The sequence below is a fragment of the Scyliorhinus torazame genome, chromosome 16 (assembly GCF_047496885.1).
Source record: "Scyliorhinus torazame isolate Kashiwa2021f chromosome 16, sScyTor2.1, whole genome shotgun sequence".
Classification (NCBI taxonomy): Eukaryota; Metazoa; Chordata; class Chondrichthyes; order Carcharhiniformes; family Scyliorhinidae; genus Scyliorhinus; species Scyliorhinus torazame.
Window position 1 is genome coordinate 135,223,222 of NC_092722.1, and position 23,588 is coordinate 135,246,809.

A 23,588-nucleotide genomic window follows, 5' to 3' on the forward strand; every position below is an offset into this window, starting at 1 on the left:
GACCCCGAGACTTCCCCCATTCTCCCACAGGCCTGCGCTGCAAGGCAGCCTGGCATTCCCGAGGGGCCCCGCTGCTACTTTTGCGGGCAGGCCAAGCACCCCTGCCAGCGCTGCCCGGCCCGCGCATCCACCTGCAAGGGATGCGGCAAAAAGGGCCATTTCGTGGGGGTATGCCAGGCCCAGGCGGTTGCCGCGGTCTCCAGCAGCGAATGCGGACCGCAACCACAAACGTCTATACGGGCCCCTTGCGGCCAGCGGTCGCCGCCACCTCCATATCCCAGGGCCATGTGCGGATCCCGGGCGCCGCCATCTTGTTCCGCGGACGCCACGTTGGTGGGATGGACGCCGCCATTTTGTGCACCCCCAGCCATGTGCGACCAATTGGAGACGCTATTTTGGAGGAACTCCCAGGACCCCAGCTCGGCTGACCACACACTGCCCGAAAATAACTCTCAACTGCTGCTACTAGCCTTGGTGACTCTGGATCAGTCTCGGCCTCGAACGCTCTCACCCACTACGACGACCGTATTCATCAACGGGCACGAGACCTCCTGCCTAACCGACTCTGGGAGCACGGAGAGCTTCATACACCCTGACACGGTAAGGCACTGTTCTCTCCTCATCCATCCTGTTAATCATAAAATCTCCCTGGCCTCCGGTTCACACTCAGTGGAGATCAAGGGGTTTTGTGTAGTAAACCTCACAGTCCAGGGAAGGGAGTTCAAAAACTTCTGTCTCTACGTCCTTCCCCACCTCTGCGCGGCTACACTCCTGGGTTTAGACTTTCAGTGTAACCTTCAAAGTCTGACCTTCCAATTCGGCGGCACTATACCCCCCCTTACTGTCTGCGGCCAAGCGACCTTTAAGTCGACCCACCTTCCCTGTTTGCAAACCTCACCCCGGATTGCAAACCCGTCGCCACCAGGAGCAGACACTACAGTGCCCAGGTCCGGATCTTTACTAGGTCAGAGGTCCAAAGGCTACTGAGGGAAGGGGTCATTGAAGCGAGCAACAGTCCCTGGAGAGCTCAAGTAGTGGTGGTAAAGACCAGGGAGAAGCATACGATGGTCATCGACTACAGTCAGACCATCAACAGGTTTACGCAGCTGGACGCATACCCTCTCCCCCGCATATCCGACCTGGTAAACAGGATCGCGCATTATAAGGTCTTCTCCACGGTGGATCTCAAGTCCGCCAACCACCAGCTCCCCATCCGTTCTAGTGACCGCAAATACACTGCCTTTGAGGCAGATGGGCGGCTCTATCACTTCTTAAGGGTTCCCTTCGGTGTCACCAAAAGGGGTCTCGGTCTGCCAGCGCGAGATGGACCGAATGGTTGACCGGTACGGTTTACGGGCAACATTCCCGTATCTCGATAATGTCACCATCTGCGGCCACGACCAGCAGGACCATGACACCAACCTCCGAAAATTTCTTCAGACCGCTAAAATCCTTAACCTTACAAGGCAACACGGTAGCATTGTGGATAGCACAATTGCTTCACAGCTCCAGGGTCCCAGGTTCGATTCCCGGCTTGGGTCACTGCCTGTGCGGAGTCTGCACATCCTCCCCGTGTGTGTGTGGGTTTCCTCCGGGTGCTTCGCTTTCCTCACACAGTCCAAAGATGTGCGGGTTAGGTGGATTGGCCATGATAAATTGCCCTTAGTGTCCAAAATTGCCCTTAGTGTTGGGTGGGGTCACTGGGTTCTGGGGATAGGGTGGAGGTGTGGACCTTGGGGAGGGTGCTCTTACAAAGAGCCGGTGGAGACTCGATGGGCCAAATGGCCTCCTTCTGGACTGTAAATTCTATGATATAACAAGGATAAATGTGTGTTTAGCACCGACCGTCTAGCCATTCTCAGCTACGTAGTGCGAAATGGAGTTATAGGCCCCGACCCTGAACGCATGCGCCCACTTATGGAGTTCCCCCTCCCTCACTGCTCCAAGGCCTTGAAATGCTGCTTAGGGCTTTTTAGCTACTATGCTCAGTGGGTCCCCAACTACGTGGACAAGGCCCATCCCCTGATCCAATCCACAGTTTTTCCCCTGTCGATAGAGGCCCGCCAGGCCTTCAGCCGCATCAAAGCAGACATTGCAAAGGCCACGATGCACGCCATCGACGAGTCCCTCCCCTTCCAGGTCGAGAGCGATGCGTCCCACGTAGCTCTGGCGGCCACCCTCAACCAAGCGGGCAAACTCGTGGCTTTCTTCTCCATGCTTCCGAAATCCGCCACTCCTCAGTCGAAAAGGAGGCCCAGGCCATAGTAGAAGCTGTGCGACAGTGGAGGCATTACCTGGCCGGCAGGAGATTCACTCTCCTCACTGACCAACGGTCGGTGGCTTTCATGTTTGATAATGCACAGCTGGGCAAGATAAAAAATGACAAGATCTTGTGGTGGAGGATCGAACTCTCCACCTACAACTACGAGATCTTGTATCATCCCGGGAAGCTAAATGAGCCTCCTGACGCCCTGTCCCGCGGCACATGTGCCACCACACAAGTGGACCGCCTACGAGCCCTCCACGAGGACTTTGCCACCCGGGGGTCACACGATGTTTCCACTTCATCAAGACCTGCAACCTGCCCTACTCCATCGAGGAGGTCAGGACAGCCACCAGGGACTGCCAAATCTGAAAAGTGCAAACCGCACTTCTACCGACCAGAGAAAGCTCACCTGATAAAGGCTTCCCGTCCCTTTGAACGCCTCAGCATGGACTTCAAAGGCCCCCTCCCCTTCACCGACCACAACACATACTTCCTGAATGTGATTGACGAGTACTCCCGGTTCCCATTCGCCATCCCCTACCCCGACATGACCGCAACCACCGTCATCAAGGCCCTCCATAGCGTCTTTGCACTGTTCGGGTTCCCCGCTTACATACACAGTGATAGGGGGTCCTCCTTAATGAGCGACGAACTGCGTCAATTCCTGCTCAGCAAGGGCATCGCCTCGTGCAGGACGCCCAGTTACAACCCACTGGGTAACGGACAGGTAGAGAGGGAGAACGGAACGGTCTGGAAGACCGTCCTACAAGCCCTACGGTCCAGGAACCTCCCAGTATCCCGCTGGCAAGAGGTCCTCCCGGATGCCCTCCACTCCATCCGGTCACTGCTTTGTACGAACACCAATCAGACACCTCATGAATGTCTCCGTGTCTTCCCTAGGAAGTCCTCCTCAGGGATCTCGCTCCCGACCTGGCTGGCTGCAACTGGACCCATCCTGCTCCGAAAACACGTGCGGGCGCACAAGTCGGACCAGTTGGTCGAGAGGGTCCATCTGCTCCATGCTAACCCCCAGTACGCGTACGTGGTGTACCCCGATGGCCGACAAGATACGGTCTCCCGACGGGACCTGGTGCCCGCCGGAACCCCACGCACATTCCAGCCACCAGTCCCACCCTCCCCTCCACCGCAGTACTTTACAGGAGGATCGGTCCTTCCGCCACACCCGTTTAGGTCCCCCCACTCACCGACGCCCCCCGCAGGCACTCCCTTCCCAGGTCAGCCGTTTTTCCCACCAGCGCCGTCTAGGGGTGACGAAGCTGCCATGGAGATCGAAGTCACGCTCCCGGAGTCACAGATGCCCAAGCCTCCACCAGAATCACCACCGAAGCTCCGACAATCACAGAGGACGACCAGGGCCCCCGATCGACTGATTGCTTCATTTAACTGTGATCTGTAAATATAAACCATCAAATGTACATAGCTACCAGACTTGTAAATAGTTACTAAACACTGTACGGAGGTATTACGGTACCTCCATAACTAATTATACCATGTTGCTATGTTTTGTAGTTTCTGGCCACCAACCCCGCCGGACTTTGTTTTAAAAAAAAATATATTTTATTCAACTTTTTCGGCCATACGAAACAATACAAAGGTTTTTCCCCTTTTTACAACAGCAAAACAATATAAATAACCGTGACCATATTTTAACAAATAAATAAATAATATATAAACTAAATGGCAACTGCCATAACAAAAATAATAGCTCTCCCAAATAATGAAATCAGCACTTCAATATACATAACCAAGTACCAATATCTTTACAAAAACACCCCTGAGGACCCACCTGAGCCCCCCCCCCCCCCCCCCCCCCGGGTTGCTGCTGCTACCTTCCCGTTTCCTTTATCGTTCTGCGAGGTAGTTAATGAACGGTCGCCACCGCCTGATGAACCCCTGAGCCGAACCCCTTAGTGCAAACTTTATCCGTTCCAGTTTTATGAACCCTGCCATTTCGTTTATCCAGGTCTCCACGCCCGGAGGCTTGGCTTCCTTCCACATAAGCAGTATCCTTCGCCGGGCTACTAGAGACACAAAGGCCAAATCATCAGCCTCTCTCGCCTCCTGCACTCCCGGCTCTTTTGCAACCCCAAATATAGCCAGCCCCCAGCCTGGCTCGACCCGGACCCCCACCACCTTTGAAAGCACCTTCGCCACCCCCACCCAGAACCCCTGCAGTGCCGGGCATGACCAAAACATGTGGGTGTGGTTTGCTGGGCTTCTCGAGCATCTCCCACACCTATCCTCTACCCCGAAAAATTTACTGAGCCTTGCTCCGGTCATATGTGCCCTGTGCAAAACCTTAAATTGTATCAGGCTAAGCCTGGCGCACGAGGACGAAGAGTTTACCCTACGTAGGGCATCTGCCCACAGCCCCTCTTCGATCTCTTCCCCCAGCTCGTCCTCCCATTTTCCCTTCAGCTCATCCACCATGTTCTCCCCCTCGTCTCTCATTTCCCTGTATATATCTGACACCCTACCATCCCTCACCCATGTCCCTGAGATCACTCTATCCTGAATCGCCTGCGTCGGGAGCTGCGGGAACTCCCTCACCTGTTGCCTCGCAAAAGCGCTCAGTTGCATGTATCGAAATTCATTCCCTTGGGGCAACCCATATTTTTCCGTCAGCGCTCCCAGACTCGCAAACGTCCCGTCCAAGAACAGATCCCTCAGTTGCACAATCCCTGCTCTCTGCCATGCTCCAAATCCCCCATCTATTCTCCCCGGGACAAACCTATGATTATTTCTTATCGGGGACCGTGCTGAGGCTCCCGTCGTTCCCCTATGCCGTCTCCGCTGCCCCCAAATTTTCAGTGTTGCTACCACCACTGGACTTGTGGTGTATTTCTTCGGGGAGGACGGCAACTGCGCCGTCACCAGTGCTTGTAGGCTGGTTCCTTTGCAGGACGCCATCTCCAATCTCTTCCATGCCGCTCCCTCCCCTTCTTACACACCATTGAAATATTGGCAGCCCAATAGTACTCACTTAAACTCGGTAGTGCCAGTCCCCCCCTCTCCCTGCTACGCTGCAAGAACCCCCTCCTCACTCGCGGGGTCTTCCCAGCCCACACAAAACTCATAACGCTTTTCTCGATCTTCTTGAAAAAAGCCTTCGTGACCATCACCGGGAGGCACTGAAACACAAAAAGGAATCTCGGGAGGACTACCATTTTGACCGCCTGCACCCTCCCCACCAGTGACAGGGGCACCATGTCCCATCTCTTAAAATCCTCCTCCATCTGTTCCACCAATCGCGTTAAATTAAGCCTATGTAAAGTTCCCCAACTCCTGGCTATCTGGATCCCCAAGTACCGGAAATCCCTTTTTACCCTCCTCAGCGGTAAATCCTCTATTCCCCTGCTCTGCTCCCCCGGATGTACCGCAAACAACTCATTCTTCCCCATGTTCAATTTGTACCCCGAGAATTCCCCAAACTCCCCGAGCGTCTGCATTATCTCAGGCATCCCCTCCACCGGGTCCGCAACATACAGCAGTAAATCATCTGCATACAATGATACCCGGTGTTCTTCTCCTCCCCTGAGTACTCCCCTCCACTTCCTGGAGCCCCTCAGTGCTATGGCCAGGGGCTCAATTACCAATGCAAACAGTAACGGAGACAGGGGACACCCCTGCCTCGTCCCTCTATAAAGACGGAAGTAGTCAGACCTCTGCCTGTTCGTGATCACACTTGCCACCGGGGCCCTATATAGCAGCTGTACCCATCCAATGAACCCTTCACCGAAACCAAATCTTCTCAACACTTCCCACAGGTAGTCCCACTCGACCCTGTCAAATGCTTTCTCGGCATCCATCGCCACCACTATCTCCGCCTCCCCCTCTGGTGGGTGCATCATCATCACCCCTAGCAGCCTCCGTATGTTCGTGTTCAGCTGTCTCCCCTTAACGAACCCAGTTTGATCCTCATGGACCACCCCCGGGACACAATCCTCTATCCTCGTCGCCATTACCTTGGCCAGGAGCTTAGCATCTACATTCAAAAGGGAAATGGGCCTGTAGGACCCACACTGCAGCGGGTCTTTATCCTTCTTCAAAAGTAACGATATTGTCGCCTCCGACATAGTCGGGGGCAACTTCCCCCTTTCCCTGGCCTCACTAAAGGTTCTCGCCAAAAGCGGGGCCAGTAGGTCTATATATTTCCTATAAAATTCCACCGGGAACCCATCCGGTCTCAGGACCTTTCCCGCCTGCATGCTCCCAATCCCCTTTACCACCTCCTCCACATCAATCTGTGCTCCCAGTCCCGCCCTCTCCTGCTCCTCCACCTTCGGGAATTCCAGCTGATCCAGGAAATGCATCATTCCCTCCTTCCCTTCCGGGGGCTGAGCCTTATACAACCTCTCATAGAATGTCTTAAACACCCCATTCACTCTCTCCGCTCCTCGTTCCATCTCTCCCTCCTCATCCCTCACCCCACCTATCTCCCTCGCCGCTCCCCTCTTCCTCAACTGTTGGGCCAGTAACCGACTCGCCTTCTCTCCATACTCATACTACACTCCCTGTGCCCTCCTCCACTGTGCCTCTGCCTTACCCGTGGTCAGCAGGTCAAATTCCACATGTAACCTTTGTCTTTCCCTGTACAGTCCCTCCTCCGGTGCCTCTGCATATTGCCTGTCCACCCTCAGAAGTTCTCTCAGCAAACGCTCCCTTTCTTTACTCTCTTGCTTCCCTTTATGTGCCCTTATGGATATCAGTTCCCCTCTGACCACCGCCTTCAACGCCTCCCAGACCACTCCCACCTGAACCTCTCCATTGTCATTAAGCTCCAAGTACCTTTCGATACACCCCCTCACCCTTCGACATATCCCCTCATCCGCCAACAGGCCCATATCCATTCTCCAGAGTGGGTGCTGTTCCTTTTCCTCTCCCACCTCCAGATCTACCCAGTGTGGAGCGTGGTCCGAGATGGCTATGGCCGTGTACTCCGTCCCTGTCACCTTCGGAATCAGTGCCCTTCCCAGGACAAAAAAGTCTATCCATGAATATACCTTGTGAACATGGGAGAAGAATGAGAACTCCTTACTCCTAGGTCTGATAAATCTCCAAGGGTCTACTCCTCCCATCTGCTCCATGAAGTCCTTAAGCACCTTGGCCGCTGCCGGCCTCCTCCCGGTCCTGGACCTCGACCGGTCCAGCCCTGGATCAAGCACTGTATTGAAATCTCCCCCCATTACCAACTTTCCCGCCTCCAGGTCCGGGATACACCCCAACATACGCCTCATGAAGTTTGCATCATCCCAGTTCGGGGCGTACACGTTCACCAGAACCACCGCCTCCCCTTGCAGTCTGCCACTCACCATCACGTATCTACCCCCACTGTCCGCCACTATGGTCTTTGCCTCAAACAGTACCCGTTTCCCCACTAAAATAGCCACCCCCCTATTCTTCGCATCCAAACCTGAATGAAACACCTGTCCCACCCATCCTTTACGCAGTCTGACCTGATCTGTCAATTTCAGGTGCGTCTCCTGCAACATAACCACATCTGCCTTTACTTTCTTTAGGTGTGCGAGTACCCGCGCCCTTTTAATCGGCCCATTCAGCCCTCTCACGTTCCACGTGATCAACCGGGTTGGGGGGCTCTTTACCCCCTCCCCTTGTCGACTAGCCCGGACTTTTTTTTAACAGGGGATGAATGTGGTATTATAGGTATTACGGTACCTGATAGGCTAAAGCACCATTGGTGGAAACTATATGCTTTCTATTGGTTAGAGTGTATGGTAGCTCCGCCCTGATAGGCGGGGTATAAGAACCTGTGCCACCCTGGCAGCCCTCATTCTGTACCTGAACTGCTGGGGGAAACATCTAGCTTATTAAAGCCTTCAGTTGGACTAGAACCTCGCTTTAGTGGTCATTGATTGTGCATCACCCATCCTATCCATGTGTTTGTAAAGATGCCTTTTGAACGCTGCTAATGTATCTGCCTCCACAACCTCCCCTGGCAATGTGTTCCAGACACTCCCCACCCTCTTCGTAAAAAAACCTGCCTCGCACATGTCCTCTAAACTTTGCCCCACCGACCTTAAACCTATGCCCCCTGGTGACTAACCCCTCCACCCTGGGAAAGAGTGCCTGCCCATCCACTCTATCCATGCCCCTCATAATCTTGTAGACCTCTATCAGATCACCCCTCAATCTCCGTCTTTCTAATGAAAACAGTCTGAGTCTATTCAGCCTCTCCACATAGCTGACACCCTCCAGACCAGGCAACATCCTGGGAAACCTCCTCTGCATCCTCTCCAAAGCCTCCGCATCTTTCTGGCAGTGTACTGACCAAAATTGTGCACAATATTCCAAGTGCGGCCTTACCAATGTTCTATACAACTGTAGCATGACTTGCCAGTATTTATACTCAACGCCCCGTTCAATGAAGGCAAGAATTCCGTATGCTTTCTTGGCTACCTTGTCCACTTATGTTGCCACCTTCAAAGATTTGTGGACCTGCACGCCCCAATCTCTCTGACTTTCTATATTCCGAGAGTTTTGCAATTTCCGATATATTTCCCCTCTATGTTAGACCTAGCAAAATGCATTACCTCACATTTGTCCGGATTAAACTACATTCGCCATTTCTCTGCCCAAGTCTCGAACCTATCTATGTCCTGCTGCCCTCTGACAATCCTCAACACTATCTGCCACTCCACCAACCTTGGTGTCATCCGCGAACTTAGAATCAGACCACCTACATTTTACTCCAAATCGTTTATGTATACTACAAACAACAGAGGTACCAGCACTGATCCCTGTGGAACACCATTCGTCACAATCTTCCATTCAGAAAAACACCCTCCTCGTGCTACGCTTTGCCTTCTGTGACCGAGCCAGTTCTATATCCACCTTACCACCTCATCTCTGATCCCGTGTGACTTTAACTTTTGTACCAGTCTGCCATGAGGCACCTTGTCAAAGGCTTTACTGAAGTCCATGTAAACAACATCCACTGCCCTCCCCTCATCAATCATTTTGTCACCTCCTCAAAAAGCTCGATCAAGTTCGTGAGGCACGACTTCCCCTTCACAAAACCATGCTGTCTATTGCTAATGAGTCCATTTGTTTCCAAATGGGTATAAATCCTGTCCTTGAGAATTCTCTCCAATAATTTACCTACTACCGGCGTAAGGCTCACCGGCTATAGTTTCTAGGATTATCCCTGCTACCTTCCTAAAACAGCGGTACCACATTAGCTATTCTCCAGTCCTCTGGGATCTCATGTGTAGCCAATGAGGATACAAAGATGTCAGTCAAGGCCCCAGCAATTTTCTCCCTTACTTCCCTCAGCATTCTGGGGTAAATCTCATCTGACCCAGGAGACTTATCTACCTTAATATCTTTTCAAAGACCCAATATCTCCAGAGAAGGCAGCTCACCGTCACCTTAGGGATTGGCAATAAATGCTGGCCTAGCCAGCGGTGCCAATGTTCCCTGAACAAATATTTTAAAATACAGGCCAGTGAATTAATGCTGATTTATCTAATCTCACCCAGTGTGATCGAGGCAATCTAACTGATCTCAATGCACCTGTATGAGGAACAGCAATGTTACATGTTTTCTGCCCCGAATTGGTACCCAGTGACTCATGGTTAAATTGCATGTGAAGGCAAGGTGAGGCCCAGCAGCAATGCCTCTATGGTTGACTAGTCTGCCAAAACTTACCATCAAGGATTACATAAAGGCCAATTGAATGAAGCATACATGATGTTTGACTAAATTAATATGCCTTAAAATGTGTGGAGTTCCTCAGTTCCAAAAGGTTTAGCACATAATAGCCAATGACTCTTCTTGTTTTATATATAAAGACAAAACTACTTTTTCATCGACATCATTAGATTTCTCCACTGTATTCACTTTCCTTTCCCTTCCATACCAAACACATACTGAGAGACCACATATGGCCCTGGAATTGTACAGAGTCAACACCTTCAACATAGGAAAGGACAAAATCGGCAGAGAAGAAAATCTTGAGAGAGAGAGAGAGAGAGAAAGAAAGGTTGGACTGAATCAAAGTAAACCTTGGATAAGAATTAGTTTGTTGTTGCTCAGGAGATTACATTCAATAAGTTTATCTTTAAACATTAAACATCCTGTAGCATGTTGAAAGATTCTACATTAAATACACAATTATATCATTCCAAAAGACACAGCTTTTCAATATTCTCATCAAAAAAGAATGGATTGGGGGGAGTGGTTGGTTTAATAGTAATGTCACTGGGCTAGTAATCCAGAGACCCAAGCTAATGCTCTGGGAACACGGGTTTGAATCCCATCACAGCGGCTGCTGGAATTTAAATTCACTTAATGAATCAGGAATTAAAAGCCATTCTCAGTTATGGTAACCATGAAACCATTGTAGATTGTTGTTTACAACCTAAAATGTTAGATACTGGTTCACTAATGTCCTTTTAAGGGAGGAAATCCACAGTCCTAGCCTGATCTAGCAAGCCACTCAGTTGTATCAAACTGCTACCACTGCAAAGCATTATAAAGGAATGAAACTAGATGGACCGCCCATTTTTGGCCAAGGCACTGGGAGCAACAACAAACTCAGCTCCCTTGACCCTGCGCAGTTGCCCTTGCTAACATTCGGAGATCTGTGCATAAGTTAGGAGTATCGTCACACCTCATAAAATGTCCCAGACATTGCAAACAACACGCGAGGTGGCGGCGGCACAGGGGTATACAGTCAGGAGGGAGTATCCCTGGGAGTACCCAAAATTGACTCTGGACCCCATGAAGTCTCATAATACCAGATCAAACATAGACAAGGAAATCTTCTGCTGATTGCCACCTCCCACCTCCTCAGCTAACTAACCCATACTCCTGTCGAACGTTTGGAGGAGGCGCTGAGGGTGCAAAGGACACAAAATATACTCAAGCGAGACCCTGGATAGAATTCAATGTCTATCACTGTTAACTGAGTTCACCGAGTCCTAAAGGACAAAGCTGCTAGACTGGGTTTGCAGCAGGTGGTGAGGGAAAAACCTACTTTAACTTGTTCTCGCCAACATACATGTTGCGGATATATCTGCCTGTATGGTATTGTTAAGAGTGATCACTGCACTATCCTTGTGCAGACAAAGTCCCATCTTCATCATGGGGATGCGGAATTCTACTGTGTTAAATCGGATAGATTTTGAGCAGAGCTAACAACTCAAAACTGGACATCCGTGAGGCACTGTGGGACATCAGCATCACTAGTTTTGTTTACAACCATAATGTGTAGCTTAAGCGCCCGGCATATCCCCATTTTACCATTTTCATCAAGCTCGGGGAATCGATGCTGGTTCAGTGAAGGGTGCAGGACGGCCTGCTAGGAGCAGAACCAGACATACTGAAAAATGAGGTGAAGCTACAGAACAGGATCACTTGCATGCCAAGTCACGTAAGCAGCATGCGGTAGACAGAGCAAAGGAATCCCACAACCATAGGTGAGATCTAAGCTCGTCAGTTGTGCCACATCTGCAGTCATGATTGGTGGTGGAGAATTAAACAACTAACTGGAGGAGGAAGTTCCACAAATATCCCCATACTCTATGATGGAGGAACTCAGCACATAGTGTAAAACGCAAGGCAACAGCCTTCAGCTAGAGTTGACGAGCCAACGTCACAGATGCCAGTCTTAAGCCGATTCGATTCACTCCACGTGATATCAAGAAATGGCTGAAGGCAATGAGCCTGACAACATTCTAGCAACACTAATGAAGTCTTAAACTCCAGAACTAGCTGTTCCGCTAGCCAAGCTGTTCCAGTACAGCTACAATACTGGCATCTACCCAACAATGCAGAAAACAACCCTGGTATGTCTTGTACCCAAAAATCAGGACAAATCCGAATTGGCAAAGTACTGCTCCATAAGCCTATTCTCGATTATCAACAAAGCGATGGAAGCTGTTGTCCACAGCCCTATCAACTGAAACTTAGTCAGAAATAAACTGCCCAGGGTCACGAGATTCCTCATTAAAGCCTGAATCCAAACATGGATAAAAGAGCTGAATTCAAGAAGTGAGAGTGATTGCAGTATTTGATCGGTGTGGCATCAAGGAGCCCAAACAAAATTGGAATCATTGGGATTGGGAAAACCCCCGCTGGTTGGAGTCATACCTTACACAAAGGAAGATGGTCATTGGTCATCAATCATCTCAGTCCCAGGATATCACTGCAGGAATTCCTCAGGGTAATGACCTAGGCCCAACCATCTTCAGTTGCTTCATAAACCTTGATCATAAGGTCAGAAGTAGTGATGTTTGCTGATTGCACAATGTACAGCAGCATTCATGACTCTCTGATACTGAAGTAGACTGTGCCTATATGCGGTAAGACCTGGACAATATTCATACTTGGGCTGATAAACAGTTATATTCAAACTACACAAGTGCCAAGCAATGACCATTTCCAACAGGAGAGAGTCCAACCATCTCCGCTTGACATTCAGTGGCATTACCACCACTAAATCTTCTACTGTCAACATTCTGGGGGTAACTATTGACCATAAATTTAGTTGGTACTGTGCAAATAAGAACAGGTCAGAGGCTGGGACTCCTACAGAGAGTAACTCTCCTCCTAACTCCTTGGAGCCTGTCCACCACCTAAAGGCACAAGTCAGGAGAGTGATTGAATACTCTCCACTTGCCTGGGTGGATGCAGCTCCAACAACATTCTACAAGCTTGAGACCATCCAGGACAAAACAACCCACTTTGGCCCCCTTCCACAAACATTCAAACCCTCCACCACCAATGCACAGTGGTAGCAGTGTATACAGTGTACAGGATGCACTGCAGGAGCTCACCAAGGTTCCTTCAACAGCATCTTCCAGACCCACGACCACCAACACCCAGGAGGACAAGGGCAGCAGGAGATGCATGGGAACACCACCAAGATGTTCAAGATCCCCTCCAAGCCACACAAGCCCATGACTTGGAACTATATCACCATTCCTTCATCCTGACATGGAACTATATCGCCGTTCCTTCATCCTGACTTGGAACTACATCGCCATTCCTTCATTGTCACTGAGTAAAACCCCTGGAACTCCCTTCCTTAACAGCACTGTGAGTGTGCTACACCATATGAACTAACGCGGTTCAAGAGCGTAGTTCACCGCCACCTTTCCAAGGGCAATTAGGGATGGACAATAAATGCTCATCTAGCCAGCGACACCCACACCTGGTAAACAAAATACATGCATGGGATGATTGAAAACGCATGTTAGACATGTGATGTCAACAGGAGGGAAATATTTGGGGAAAGAAGAGGTAACGCAAGGAAAAACACCTGGAAAACATGCACAAGGAAGACTGAAGATGGCATGGATGGATAATATGAGAATGTGGACTAGCCTTTCGATGGGATAGGCAGTGAGTGCAGCATAGAATAGAAAGCAGTGGAGGAAGATGGTTCATAGTGCATCCAACAAGGGTGAAAGACAAGAGGCCAGATGCAAGACCAGACACGACACAAAGGAGAGTAGGATTCATAACAAAGACATAAAAAACAGCAGAAGTGTACTTTACCTGAATGCTCGTAGTATACGGAATAAGGTGAATGAGTTGATGGCGCAAATCATCGTGAATGACTATGATTTAGTGGCCATTACTGAAACATGGTTAAAAGATGGTCACGACCGGGAGTTAAATATCCACGGGTATCAGACTATACGAAAGGATAGAATGGACGGTAAGGGCGGTGGTGTAGCTTTGTTGTTTAAGGATGGCATCCGGGTTATAGTAAGGGATGATATTGGTGCTATGGAGGACAAGGTTGAATCAATTTGGGTGGAAATCAGGAATAGTAAGGCGAAATGGTCACTGATAGGAGTAGTCTATAGGCCACCAAATAGTAACAGGATGGTAGGGCAGGCAATAAGCAAAGAAATAATGGATGCATGTAGAAATGGTATAGCGGTTATCATGGGAGATTTTAATCTGCATGTCGATTGGTTTAACCAGGTTGGTAAAGGCAGCCTTGAGGAGGAGTTTATAGAATGTGTCCGGGATAATTTCCTGGAACAGTATGTAATGGAACCTACAAGGGAACAAGCGGTCCTAGATCTGGTCCTGTGTAATGAGGCAGGATTGATTAATGATTTCATAGTTCGGGATCCTCTTGGAAGGAGCGACCACAATATGGTGGAATTTAAAATGGAGGATGACAAGGTAAAATCAAACACTAGTGTTTTGTGCTTAAACAAAGGTGATTACAATGGGCTGAGAGAAGAACTAGCTAAGGTAGACTGGGAGCAAAGACTTCATGGTGAAGCAGTTGAGGAACAGTGGAGAACCTTCCGAGCGATCTTTCACAGTGTTCAGGGAAGGTTCATACCGACAAAAAAGAAAGACGGTAGAAAGGGGAGAAATCGACCGTGGATATCTAAGGAGGTGAGGGAGAGTATCAAATTGAAGGAAAAAACATACAAAGTGGCAAAAATTAGTGGGAGACTAGAGGACTGGGAAGTCTTTAGGGGACAACAGAAAGCTACTAAAAAAGCTATAAAGAAGAGTAAGGTAGACTATGAAAGTAAACTTGCTCAGAACAAAAAAGCAGATAGTAAAAGCTTGTACAAATATATAAGACAAAAAAGAGTGGCTAAGGTAAATATTGGTCCTTTGGAAGATGAGAAGGGAGATTTAATAATAGGAGACGGGGAAATGGCTGAGGAGCTGAACATGTTTTTTGGGTCAGTCTTCACAGTGGAAGATATGATAGGTGAGGACCTTCCTGATGGGATGCATCCCAGAGTGTTAAAAGAGATGGCTAGGGAAATTGTAAACGGACTAGTGATAATTTATCAAAATTCACTAGACTCTGGGGTGGTCCCAGAGGATTGGAAAGTAGCAAACGTGACGCCACTGTTTAAAAAAGGAGGTCGGCAGAAAGCGGGTAATTATAGGCCGGTAAGCTTAACTTCGGTTGTAGGGAAAATGCTGGAATCTATCATTAAGGAGGAAATAGCGGGGCACCTGGAGGGAAATTGTCCCATTGGGCAGACGCAGCATGGGTTCATAAAGGGTAGGTCGTGTCTGACTAATTTGGTAGAATTTTTTGAGGACGTTACCAGTGCAGTAGATAACGGGGAGCCAATGGATGTGGTATATCTGGATTTCCAGAAAGCTTTTGACAAAGTGCCACACAAAAGGTTGCTGCATAAACTAAAGATGCATGGCATTGAGGGTAAAGTGGTAGCATGGGTAGAGGATTGGTTAACTAACAGAAAGCAGAGAGTGGGGGTAAATGGGTGTTTCTCTGGTTGGCAACCTGTAACTAGTGGGGTCCCTCAAGGATCAGTGTTGGGCCCGCAATTGTTCACAATTTACATTGATGATTTGGAGTTGGGGACCAAGTGCAATGTGGCAAAGTTTGCAGGTGACACTAAGATGAGTGGTAAAGCAAAAAGTGCAGAGGATACCGGAAGTCTGCAGAAGGATTTGGATAGGTTAGGTGAATGGGCTAGGGTCTGGCAGATGGAATTCAATGTTGCCAAGTGTGAGGCTATCCATTTTGGGAGGAACAACAGTGTTTTGTTATGTTTCCTTTGTAACGTAAGCGGCTTCCTTGTGTTGCATTTGTCAAGGAAGTTCGAGACGTGTAAATAACTTCAACTCATTTATTTAAAGGAAGTACACCTTTACAACTTGAGTTCAACACTACTGCGAATCCTATTGTAGCTACCTAAACTGACTAACCAGCTGCTATCTTCCACGTGGTGGGTGTGATAATGAATCAACCCTGTGCCTCTCCTCACTGACTGTCTCCTCTGGCCGAAAGGGGTGATCATCTGTGTGGTGTCCTTTATGTATGGGTTGGTGTAATGCCCCCCTGTGGTTGTGTCACCTCCTTGTGTATCGTGAATGTCCATTGGTCACCTCCCATCTAACTTATCTATTGGTTGGTAAATGAAACACCCATTTACCCCCACTCTCTGCTTTCTGTTAGTTAACCAATCCTCTACCCATGCTACCACTTTACCCTCATTGCCATGCATCTTTAGTGTGTGTGATGTTTCTGGTGCTCCCTCTAGTGTCTGTCTAGCTTACATGTATTTACAGTGATGCACATCACCACAAACAGCAGAATGGATTATTATTTAAACGGTAAGATGTTAAAACATGCTGCTGTGCAGAGGGACCTGGGTGTGCTGGTGCACGAGTCGCAGAAAGTTGGTGTGCAGGTGCAACAGGTGATTAAGAAGGCTAATCGAGTTTTGTCGTTCATTGCTAGAGGGATGGAGATCAAGACTAGGGAGGTTATGCTGCAATTGTATAAGGTGTTGGTGAGGCCACATCTGGAGTATTGTGTTCAGTTTTTGTCTCCTTACCTGAGAAAGGACATATTGACAGTGGAGGGAGTGCAGAGGAGATTCACTAGGTTGATCCCAGAGTTGAGGGGATTAGATTATGACGAGAGGTTGAGTAGACTGGGACTGTACTCATTGGAGTTTAGAAGGATGCGGGGGGGATCTTATTGAAACATATAAAATTATGAAGGAATAGATAGGATAGATGCGGGCAGGTTGTTTCCACTGGTCGGGGAAAGCAGAACTAGGGGGCATAGCCTCAAAATAAGGGGAAGTAGATTTAGGACCGAGTTTAGGAGGAACTTCTTCACCCAAAGGGTTGTGAATCTCTGGAATTCCTTGCCCAGTGAAGCAGTTGAGGCTCCTTCTTTAAGCATTTTTAAGAAAAAGATAGATACCTTTCTAAAGAATAAAGGGATTCGGGGATATGGTGTACGGGCCGGAGAGTGGAGCTGAATCCACAAAGATCAGCCATGATCTCATTGAATGGCGGAAAAGGCTCGCGGGGCCAGATGGCCTACTCCTGCTCCTAGTTCTTATGTTCTTATGTCACAACGCAGCTGAAACACCCATGCCGGGATTCTCCATTTCAGAAACTAAGTATTGACGCCGGGACTGAATCGGTGGTGTTCTACAGCAAAATTGGCACCATTCCCAGAGCAATTCATCAACTGGTAATGGGCTGGTACCGGCATCATGTGGAACACGATAGATTCCAATGGAAAGCGGTATCCGATTCGCCAGAGTCAGGATTAAAACTCGAGGGGCTGACAAGCTACAGCCGCATATGAGCACTCCATTCCCCACACACATTCATCCCAACCATAAGATGGCAGCACGGGGAGTGGAACCACGATTCACAGATGCTGAACTGGAGACCATGCTGCATGCAGTGGAAGCGAAGCGAGCCACCCTGTACCCTGGGGTGGGAAGGAAGTTGCAACCTGCCGCTGTGCACCGGGCCTGGGCGCAGGTGGGAGAGGCCATGAGCACTGTGGTCAACACTGCCAGGATCGGCCAGCAGTGCTGTAAAAAACTGCTCGACCACCTCCGGCTGCCAGGGTGAGTAGGCAACACTGTGCCCCTGGCACCAACCCCCATATCTAGAGTGCAACCAGACCTCCACCCTGCACCAGCTCCCAGCACCATACTGGCCGCCATGGCCTGGTGCCCTGGCCACGAACGCCACCGGCTACCCACCCCCTGTGCTGCATGCATCTGACTGTCTAACACTGTACATTTTCTGTTTCCCCCGGCTCCCAGTAGAAGGCGGCCCACAACCACCAGTAGAGGGAAAAGACCGGTGGGCGACCACTGGACATGCCCACAGCAGGGCAGGGGGCACTGGATCTGAACACCGAGGGCAATCACCGAGGCTGGCATCGGGTGAGCAAGTGAGACCCCATCTGAGTTGCGGTTCCCATGGCACGTGTGCCGCCACACCCACCACCACCCCCACACCCTCCCTCTACCACCACCAGAGGATACGGAGGAAGACAGGAGCCCTCGACCCGCAGCTGAGACACCCTCTGAGCACCAGACCGGGGCCGACACTGACTGCCCATTTCAGCTGTCTCAACACACTCCACCATTCCAGAGGGAATGTTAGTGGAGAGGCTTCTAGAGAACTATCCGGTGCACACCACACATGTGCAGCAGCACGGCAAGTGGAGGTAGGAACCCCCGAGGGGGCCGACGGTAGGAGGGCAGCCTGACCCCAGGGGCTAACTGCCGTCAGGATGAGTTCCAGGCTTCCATCTAGTAGTGGAGATGCAGTCGCAGAGCCAGGAACTACGAGGGGTTGTTGGCTACCATCCAGCACCTGCAGGTGCAGTTGGAGGAATCCAACTGCCTGCAGGAGCAGGAGGTGTTGCCGACCATGAGTGTCGACCAGGCCAATACCGCAAGGGTGGCACCGCATCATGGGTCAAGATGCCCAAGATCTAGGGCACCCTGTGTGGGCGGTGGACAAGGCCCTAGGACAGGGCTGCCCTGTCACAGGGCATGTACCAAGGCCACCTGGTCATTGCCGCGACACACCAGAGCCTGGCCTAGTCACAGTGGGCCATGGCTGAGGAGCGTCGGCAGAATTGCCTGGGTGCTGGCTGAGGTACAGATCCAGAAGGAGGCGGCGCAGTCACTAGGTGTTGTGGTACTGACCCAGAAGGTGGTGGCACAGTCACAGGGTGATGTGGCACAATCCCAGAGGGAGGTGGTCCACTCTCTCTGGTCCTTTGCCATGAGCATTGAGACCCTGGTCGTGATGGGAACAGGTCTCCAGCAATGACAGAGCCCGGTGGTGGGGGAGCCTCAGGGGTTACCTCCTTTCATACCCCCGTCCCATGGAGTAGCCCGGGGGAGGAGGTGGCGATGGGTCCCACACTAGGGACTCCCACAGGGGAGATGCCGGAACTGTATAGCGGGCATATAGGGCATGGATATAATCGAGTGGATGCACCTGTGAGATTTCAGACAGGTCCCCACCCGACACCAGGAAAGACCCGATGGTGTAAACGTTCAGGGCGACGGTCACCTTGACGGCCACCGGGAGCGGGTGTTCTCCCCCATACCCCGTGATGCCAGGTGCGCCATAATCTGGCAGGTATGTCGCATTGTCCCCCTGCTCAGCTGGAGTGTTTGACGACTGGCCCGGTCCAGCAGGCCCTCGAATGACAGGCGCTGCTGGTAAACACAAGGCCTGAAACGGCGTCTCCTTCCCACCTCCTCCTTGGCCTGTTGGGCGACCAGCTCCCAATCCTCACAGGTTGCCCCCTGTTCCTCTGGGGCAGGCTACGCTGCAGCAGGGTCATTGTCGAGCAGCTTCAGGTTGTACAGCCTCAGTGTATCCCCCAGGGCTGTGGTGACTAGGATGAAGACCACCATTCCTGGTTGAATTCTGACGTCTCTTGGCTGCAGAGGAAGAAAGGCAGACATGTTTGCAAGATGTGTACTCCTGTGCCCAACCAGATCCACTGGGCTACACGGTTTCCCTAGCCTGCACGCAGCACCTACCCCCGCATGCCCCCCCCCCCCAACTCCCCCATCCCCGTCCATGACCCAAAACAGCGTTAAAACAGCTCAAAAACAGCTTCTTCCCCGCTGTTACCAGGCTCCTAAATGACTCTCTTATGGACTGACCTCATTAACACTACACCCCTGTATGCTTCGCCCGATGTCCGTGTTTATGTAGTTACATTGTGAACCTTGAGTTGCCCTATTATGTATTTTCTTTGATTTTCATGTACATAATGATCTGTTGAGCTGCTCGCTGAAAAATATTTTTCACTGTGCATCGGTACACGTGACAATAAACAAAATCCAAACAGTTATCCCGGCACTCTGCCCTCCACACCCCTGGCCCCATTGGTGCCCAGCATCGTCGGGACCTCTAGCCCTGATGCACATCCCTGCTGCCAGTGGTACAATTGGTTGGCGCTACCCATGTCAGCGGTATACTCCGTGGCCCCCATCCGGGGTCCTCCTGTTGGGGCTACTGTGGGCGTGTGCTAGTTTAGGCATCTAGTTTAGGGGTGGGGGGAGTTCATAGAACCATAGAATGTACTGTGCAGAAGGAGGCCATTCGGCCCATCAAATCTGCATTGGCCCTTGGAAAGAGCACCCTACTCAAGCCCACACCCCCACCCTATCCCCAAAATCCAGTAACCCCAGCTAACGTTTTTTTAGGACACTAAGGGCAATTTAGCATGGCCAATCCACCTAACCCGCAGATCTTTGAACTGTGGGAGGAAAGCGGGGCACCCGAAGGAAACCCAGGCAGACATGGGGAGAACGTGTAAACTCCGCACAGTGACCCAAGCCAGGAATCGAACCTGGGGCCCTGGAGCTGTGAATTGGCCGTGCTAACCACTGTGCTACCGTGCTGCCCACGAGTTGGTGGGTTGGAGGGAGGGGTCTGCACAATCATAGGCCATGGTGGGCCATCAGTGGAGTGTGCAGCAAGGTGGTTGCTTTGCAGGCCGCAACAATGGCGGTCCATGCCTGGACATCCCTGTCTCGTGGGGGGTCACCCCAACCCCACAGCCCATCCTCTGGTCAGCCCCGTCAGCCCTGCTGCATGCAGGACCAGCAGCCAATGGTCACGCCTCTGAATGTCCTACTTCCTCGCTCTCCCTCATAAGCCTGTTTCATGATGTAATTCCCCCCATGGAGGTGGAGCATCGCTGAGGCCCCAGTGAATACCGGGTCAAGCCCACTAATGGTATGCAAACGGCATTTACTGTATGTGCAGAGTAGAAAGCATTGATGCTGCTGTCCAGGCACCGGAGAATGGCATTCTGCCGTGCGTCCAGAGCCCACCGCGATTTTGTCTTCACGACCTATGCTCCGCCCAATCGCTTTTCCCGATCTCGGCGACAGCCGACAGAGAATCCCACCGCTGGGTTTTATTGCAGTGCTAAACTCTGCATATGGTTAATTGGCCTGCAATACAAATGTAACAAATGAGTCCCATAAATATGCTGATGCTTTAAAGTTTGTTTGTGTTTAATACAAATGCAATTATTACTTGACGCTAATTCTGTCTCTGATAGCATAAGCTATATTTCTGCGAGAACACAGGCACAAGTTCAAAGGGTCTTAGTTCCGTGTCAAATCAGAAAAGCACCACTATTGTTGATGTACGTATGGACTGACAGATTTAAATACAGGACATAATTGGTTAGTTTCTCTGTAGTCTGTGCCAGTTACATATTTATCAACTACAGACCGTTTCTCATTCTAAATGTCAGGAGGTAGATCTGCATGGATAAACTATAATGAAGTAATACATTTTCAGGGGTTTATGTTTCCTATTTCTGTTCAGAAACATTCAGCATGTGAATGCAACATTTGGCAGTCGAGTCCATTAAGAGGATTTTAATCGATTCTTCTACATTGAAGCATTGCTTGTTGGATCAAAATTACAAATGTGTTAATTCCTACAGCTTCATCAAACAATGCCGAACATGTTTCCAATTCAAATTCTTTTTTTCCACCCTTTACATTTCTGAATGTTCATTTTTCTTATTTTTCAGTCATGGGAAGAATATTGATTTGCTTCTTACCTTTTTCCATTTATTTGCAAATTAACCTAATTTCCTTTCAAGACAAATGTTTGAATGTTGCTTCTTGCAGCAACTGCTTTTCTGGATAGTAGCTCATAAACCAGGGCTCTGGTTATGTGGCGTACGGCGAACTGATGGCTTGTTTATTAAACATAAATTCCTTTTCAATTATCCATTGCTGTTTTGTGCCATCATGGAAACATTGGAGGACTTTTGACGTGGGTGAGCAGGTGGGTTTGATATCCTTGAAACAAGTCTGGAAGCAAAATCCAAACCATCCCTTTCTGCATTCAACCACAGCGTGTCCAGCTATGGTTGTGTGCGGCGGCCTCGGGAGAGGTCAATTTCAGAATGTTAATTGCTCAATTACAGCAATATTGATATGAGTTTTGTGGTTTAATTTTGGCTCCGCGGACATCACAGGCTTGATGGAATTTGCCAGTGAAAGCAAAGCGAGAAGGTATCTGAGGTATCTGAAGCCAGGGAAATATGTTAATAAGAACTGAGCATTCACAGCTGCTTTCTCACCTGCTTGTGTGAAAAGGTTTGTTCACAGTACTTCTAAGGTGACTTGACACAATTTGGAGGTGATTTTACATGTTTTCCAAGGTGTCATCTACATTTTTAAGGTCCTGATATCTGATTTGAAGTTTCGCGCTTTGATCTCTCTGCTCTGTAAGGGTGTTGATTATACTGTGCTATTTTGGTCCTCAGATGATGCCCATAAAGAGCAGTAGTAGCAGCCGGAGCAGCACGACCCAGCGGCATCAATAACCTGCTGCTCACAGGCTGGTGAGTGTACAGGAGAGAGGAGATCAGCAGAGAGATGCAGGAGGCCCTACCTGGTACCAAGGGTTTACAGACACAGGATGAGCTTCTTGGTATGACAGGAGATATCAGACCTTATGTCTCAGGAAGCCCAGGGCATTGCTTCATAGGCAACCTGCTGAGGAAGCAAAAGCTGCTCCCATCTGTACTTGGTGGTCACTAATTTTCCAGCGATACCAGCTATTGTCAATGGCACTACCACCCTGCACCTTTTTAGCCTCTGGGTCCATCCAAGGCGTAGCTGGAGTCGTGTAGGACTCACAGTCAATAACATACAAATGTATAAGACGAGGGACTGATAGTTTCTTTTTCAGGGCCGGGAATATGAATCCCGCCTGTGATGATATCGATCAGAATGAATGGATTTTCAGGTTTGCGGCTCCAATTGGCTTCCCACTGGGATAGGGTATCACAGACTGCACCTATAGATCACCGAAGATTGTTTATGAAGAGCAAGGGCTTCCACTCTACCAAAGTACAACTGGTGTGCAACCACAAACATATCTTTATACGGTTGTGCGAAGATTCCCAGGGCATCTCCATGGTGTTTTCATCCTGCAACAGTCCACCATCACTGACCCCATCACATTTGAAAGCAATGTTACTGGCTGGCTGCTCGGAGACCAGTGATATCCACTTAAACATGGCTGATGACATCCCTTGGAAACCTGAGGAATAAAGTTCAGGGGTGATATAGTGAATGTTATATGACCACCAGGCATGTATGGAATCATTGGAATGCTGAAGAAAGGCTTCAAGTGCCTGTGGTATTATCATAAATGTAAGAACTGTAAGGGTTAATTAAATGCCTAGTTCAGCCACTAGAGGGTGCTAGAGTTATAAGTATATAAGCCATTGATGCTAAGCCTTGTGGGGAGAGAAGTGAAGTAGTTAGCTAGAGCATAGACTGAAGGAAAGATAGTGTGAGTAACAGCAGATCATAGTTTATAATAGTGTAGAGATTAGTTGTGGGTGACAGTAGATTATATGTTAATTATCAACTATGTATTATTTAGGAGTATGTGTCAAATCTAAATTAGTAGTGTCAATAAAGTTATAGCTTTGTTTAAGTTAAAGCTATTTTGTGGTCTTTGCCACTGCACCAAC

The 23,588-nt window shown here is 49.6% G+C and overlaps 1 protein-coding gene across 12 annotated transcripts in view; it reads left to right on the top strand.

Annotated features, from left to right (window-relative positions):
* LOC140393091 (heparan sulfate glucosamine 3-O-sulfotransferase 1-like) overlaps window positions 1-23,588 on the top strand; it is a 219,469-nt gene that overhangs the window by 184,944 nt on the left and 10,937 nt on the right. Inside the window, exon 2 of one of the 12 annotated variants that reach the window (XM_072479121.1) lies at window positions 22,368-22,445. The exons of the other annotated variants lie outside the window; for them this stretch is intronic. The gene's annotated coding sequence lies outside the window, so the exon portion shown is untranslated. The remainder of the gene's footprint in view (window positions 1-22,367; window positions 22,446-23,588) is intronic. 12 annotated transcript variants of the gene reach the window in all.